We start from the raw sequence: 6,000 nt of genomic DNA, 5'->3' as shown, positions 1-6,000 counted from the left end.
GTCTAGCACTGGGTTAGTTTGGTACAGCATGCTGCTTCTGTCTAGCATTGGGTTAGTATGGTACAGCATGCTGCTTCTGTCTAGCACTGGGTTAGTATGGTACAGCATGCTGCTTCTGTCTAGCCCTTGGTTAGTGTGGTACAGCATGCTGCTTCTGTCTAGCACTGGGTTAGTATGGAACAGCATGATGCTTCTGTCTAGCACTGGGTTAGTTTGGTACAGCATGCTGCTTCTGTCTAGCATTGGGTTAGTATGGTACAGCATGCTGCTTCTGTCTAGCACTGGGTTAGTATGGTACAGCATGCTGCTTCTGTCTAGCACTGGGTTAGTATGGTACAGCATGCTGCTTCTGTCTAGCACTGGGTTAGTATGGTACAGCATGCTGCTTCTGTCTAGCACTGGGTTAGTATGGTACAGCATGCTGCTTCTGTCTAGCACAGGGTTAGTATGGTACAGCATGCTGCTTCTGTCTAGCACAGGGTTAGTATGGTACAGCATGCTGCTTCTGTCTAGCACAGGGTTAGTATGGTACAGCATGCTGCTTCTGTCTAGCACAGGGTTAGTATGGTACAGCATGCTGCTTCTATCTAGCACAGGGTTAGTATGGTACAGCATGCTGCTTCTGTCTAGCAAAGGGTTAGTATGGTACAGCATGCTGCTTCTGTCTAGCACAGGGTTAGTATGGTACAGCATGCTGCTTCTGTCTAGCACAGGGTTAGTATGGTACAGCATGCAGCTTCTGTATAGCACTGGGTTAGTATGGTACAGCATGCTGCTTCTGTCTAGCACAAGGTTAGTATGGTACAGCATGCTGCTCCTGTCTAGCACAGGGTTAGTATAGTACAGCATGCTGCTTCTGTCTAGCACTGGGTTAGTATGGTACAACATGCTGCTTCTGTCTAGCACAAGGTTAGTATGGTACTGCATGCTGCTTCTGTCTAGCACAAGGTTAGTATGATACAGCATGCTGCTTCTGTCTAGCACTGGGTTAGTATGGTACAGCATGCTGCTTCTGTCTAGCACTGGGTTAGTATTGTACAGCATGCTGCTTCTGTCTAGCACTGGGTTAGTATGGTACAGCATGCTGCTTCTGTCTAGCACTGGGTTAGTATGGTACAGTAAGCTGCTCCTGTCTAGCACTGGGTTAGTATGGTACAGCATGCTGCTCCTGTCTAGCACAGGGTTAGTATGGTACAGCATGCTGCTTCTGTCTAGCACAGGGTTAGTATGGTACAGCATGCTGCTTCTGTCTAGCACTGGGTTAGTATGGTACAACATGCTGCTTCTGTCTAGCACTGGGTTAGTATGGTACAGCAAGCTGCTTCTGTCTAGCACAAGGTTAGTATGGTACTGCATGCTGCTTCTGTCTAGCACAAGGTTAGTATGATACAGCATGCTGCTTCTGTCTAGCACAGGGATAGTATGGTACAGCATGCTGCTTCTGTCTAGCACTGGGTTAGTATGGTACAGCATGCTGCTTCTGTCTAGCACTGGGTTAGTATTGTACAGCATGCTGCTTCTGTCTAGCACTGGGTTAGTATGGTACAGCATGCTGCTTCTGTCTAGCACTGGGTTAGTATGGTACAGCATACTGCTTCTGTCTAGCACTGGGATAGTATGGTACAGTAAGCTGCTCCTGTCTAGCACTGGGTTAGTATGGTACAGCATGCTGCTCCTGTCTAGCACAGGGTTAGTATGGTACAGCATGCTGCTTCTGTCTAGCACAGGGTTAGTATGGTACAGCATGCTGCTTCTGTCTAGCACAGGGTTAGTAAGGTACAGCATGCTGCTTCTGTCTAGCACAGGGTTAGTATGGTAAAGCATGCTGCTTCTGTCTAGCACAGGGTTAGTATGGTACAGCATGCTGCTTCTGTCTAGCACTGGGTTAGTATGGCACAGCATGATGCTTCTGTCTAGCACTGGGTTAGTATGGTACAGCATTCTGCTTCTGTCTAGCACTGGGATAGTATGGTACAGCATGCTGCTCCTGTCTAGCACTGGGTTAGTATGGTACAGCATGCTGCTCCTGTCTAGCACTGGGTTAGTATGGTACAGCATGCTGCTTCTGTCTAGCACAGGGTTAGTATGCTACAGCATGCTGCTTCTGTCTAGCACAGGGTTAGTATGGTACAGCAAGCTGCTTCTGTCTAGCACAGGGTTAGTAAGGTACAGCATGCTGCTTCTGTCTTGCACTGGGTTAGTGTGGTACAGCATGATGCTTCTGTCTTGCACTGGGTTAGTATGGTACAGCATGCTGATTCTGTCTTGCACTGGGTTAGTATGGTACAGCATGATACTTCTGTCTAGCACAGGGTTAGTATGGTACAACATGCTGCTTCTGTCTAGCACTGGGTTAGTATGGTACAGCATGCTGCTTCTGTCTAACACAGGGTTAGTATGGTACAGCATGATGCTTCTGTCTAGCACTGGGTTAGTTTGGTACAGCATGCTGCTTCTGTCTAGCACTGGGTTAGTATGGTACAGCATGCTGCTTCTGTCTAGCACTGGGTTAGTATGGTACAGCACGCTGCTTCTGTCTAGTACAAGGTTAGTATGGTACAGCATGCTGCTTCTGTCTAGCACTGGGTTAGTATGGTACCACATGCTGCTTCTGTCTAGCACTGGGTTAGTATGGTACAGCATGCTGCTTCTGTCTAGCACAGGGTTAGTATGGTACAGCATGCTGCTTCTGTCTAGCACTGGGTTAGTATGGAACAGCATGATACTTCTGTCTAGCACTGGGTTAGTTTGGTACAGCATGCTGCTTCTGTCTAGCATTGGGTTAGTATGGTACAGCATGCTGCTTCTGTCTAGCACTGGGTTAGTATGGTACAGCATGCTGCTTCTGTCTAGCCCTTGGTTAGTGTGGTACAGCATGCTGCTTCTGTCTAGCACTGGGTTAGTATGGAACAGCATGATGCTTCTGTCTAGCACTGGGTTAGTTTGGTACAGCATGCTGCTTCTGTCTAGCATTGGGTTAGTATGGTACAGCATGCTGCTTCTGTCTAGCACTGGGTTAGTATGGTACAGCATGCTGCTTCTGTCTAGCACTGGGTTAGTATGGTACAGCATGCTGCTTCTGTCTAGCACTGGGTTAGTATGGTACAGCATGCTGCTTCTGTCTAGCACTGGGTTAGTATGGTACAGCATGCTGCTTCTGTCTAGCACAGGGTTAGTATGGTACAGCATGCTGCTTCTGTCTAGCACAGGGTTAGTATGGTACAGCATGCTGCTTCTGTCTAGCACAGGGTTAGTATGGTACAGCATGCTGCTTCTGTCTATCACAGGGTTAGTATGGTACAGCATGCTGCTTCTGTCTAGCACAGGGTTAGTATGGTACAGCATGCTGCTTCTGTCTAGCACAGGGTTAGTATGGTACAGCATGCTGCTTCTGTCTAGCAAAGGGTTAGTATGGTACAGCATGCTGCTTCTGTCTAGCACAGGGTTAGTATGGTACAGCATGCTGCTTCTGTCTAGCACAGGGTTAGTATGGTACAGCATGTAGCTTCTGTATAGCACTGGGTTAGTATGGTACAGCATGCTGCTTCTGTCTAGCACAAGGTTAGTATGGTACAGCATGCTGCTCCTGTCTAGCACAGGGTTAGTATGGTACAGCATGCTGCTTCTGTCTAGCACTGGGTTAGTATGGTACAGCATGCTGCTTCTGTCTAGCACAAGGTTAGTATGGTACTGCATGCTGCTTCTGTCTAGCACAAGGTTAGTATGATACAGCATGCTGCTTCTGTCTAGCACTGGGTTAGTATGGTACAGCATGCTGCTTCTGTCTAGCACTGGGTTAGTATGGTACAGCATGCTGCTTCTGTCTAGCACTGGGTTAGTATGGTACAGCATGCTGCTTCTGTCTAGCACTGGGTTAGTATGGTACAGTATGCTGCTCCTGTCTAGCACTGGGTTAGTATGCTACAGCATGCTGCTCCTGTCTAGCACAGGGTTAGTATGGTACAGCATGCTGCTTCTGTCTAGCACAGGGTTAGTATGGTACAGCATGCTGCTTCTGTCTAGCACAGGGTTAGTAAGGTACAGCATGCTGCTTCTGTCTAGCACAGGGTTAGTATGGTAAAGCATGCTGCTTCTGTCTAGCACAGGGTTAGTATGGTACAGCATGCTGCTTCTGTCTAGCACTGGGTTAGTATGGCACAGCATGATGCTTCTGTCTAGCACTGGGTTAGTATGGTACAGCATGCTGCTTCTCTCTAGCACTGGGATAGTATGGTACAGCATGCTGCTCCTGTCTAGCACTGGGTTAGTATGGTACAGCATGCTGCTCCTGTCTAGCACTGGGTTAGTATGGTACAGCATGCTGCTTCTATCTAGCACAGGGTTAGTATGCTACAGTATGCTGCTTCTGTCTAGCACAGGGTTAGTATGGTACAGCATGCTGCTTCTGTCTAGCACAGGGTTAGTAAGGTACAGCATGCTGCTTCTGTCTAGCACAGGGTTAGTGTGGTACAGCATGCTGCTTCTGTCTAGCACTGGGTTTATATGGTACAGCATGATGCTTCTGTCTAGCACTGGGTTAGTATGACACAGCATGATGCTTCTGTCTAGCACTGGGTTAGTATGGTACTGCATGATGCTTCTGTCTAGCACTGGGTTAGTATGGTACAGCATGCTGCTTCTGTCTAGCACAGGGTTAGTATGGTACAGCATGATGCTTCTGTCTAGCACTGGGTTAGTATGGTACAGCATGCTGCTTCTGTCTAGCACTGGGTTAGTATGGTACAGCATGCTGCTTCTGTCTAGCACTGAGTTAGTATGGTACAGCATGCTGCTTCTGTCTAGCACTGGGTTAGTATGGTACAGCATGCTTCTGTCTAGCACTGGGTTAGTATGGTACAGCATGCTGCTTCTGTCTAGCACTGGGTTAGTATAGTACAGCATGTTGCTTCTGTCTAGCACTGGGTTAGTATGGTACAGCATGCTGCTTCTGTCTAGCACTGGGTTAGTATGGTACAGCATGCTGCTCCTGTTGTGCACTGGGTTAGTATGGTACAGCATGCTGCTTCTGTGTAGCACTGGGTTAGTATAGTACAGCATGCTGCTTCAGTCTAACACTGGGTTAGTATAGTACAGCATGCTGCTTCTGTCTAGCACTGGGTTAGTATGGTACAGCATGCTGCTTCTGTCTAGCACTGGGTTAGTATGGTACAGCATGCTGCTTCTGTCTAGCACTGGGTTAGTATGGTACAGCATGCTGCTTCTGTCTAGCACTGGGTTAATATGGTACAGCATGCTGCTTCTGTCTAGCACTGGGTTAGTATGGTACAGCATGCTGCTTCTGTCTAGCACAAGGTTAGTATGGTACAGCATGCTGCTTCTGTCTAGCACAGGGTTAGTATGGTACAGCATGCTGCTTCTGTCTAGCACTGGGTTAGTATGGTACAGCATGCTGCTTCTGTCTAGCACAGGGTTAGTATGGTACAGCATGCTGCTTCTGTCTAGCACTAGGTTAATATGGTACAGCATGCTGCTATTGTCTAGCACTGGGTTAGTATGGTACAGCATGCAGCTTCTGTATAGCACTGGGTTAGTATGGTACAGCATGCTGCTTCTGTCTAGCACAAGGTTAGTATTGTACAGCATGCTGCTTCTGTCTAGCACAAGGTTAGTATGGTACTGCATGCTGCTTCTGTCTAGCACAGGGTTAGTATAGTACAGCATGCTGCTTCTGTCTAGCACAAGGTTAGTATGATACAGCATGCTGCTTCTGTCTAGCACTGGGTTAGTATGGTACAGCATGCTGCTTCTGTCTAGCACTGGGTTAGTATGGTACAGCATGCTGCTTCTGTCTAGCACTGGGTTAGTATGGTACAGCATGCTGCTTCTGTCTAGCACTGGGTTAGTATGGTACAGCATGCTGCTTCTGTCTAGCATAAGGTTAGTATGGTACAGCATGCTGCTTCTGTCTAGCACAGGGTTAGTATGGTACAGCATGCTGCTTCTGTCTAGCACTGGGTTAGTATGGTACAGCATGCTGCT

The sequence above is a fragment of the Taudactylus pleione genome, unplaced genomic scaffold, assembly GCF_031769625.1.
Source record: "Taudactylus pleione unplaced genomic scaffold, aTauple2 ptg001080l, whole genome shotgun sequence".
Lineage (NCBI taxonomy): Eukaryota > Metazoa > Chordata > Amphibia > Anura > Myobatrachidae > Taudactylus > Taudactylus pleione.
This window is presented reverse-complemented; position numbering follows the sequence as displayed.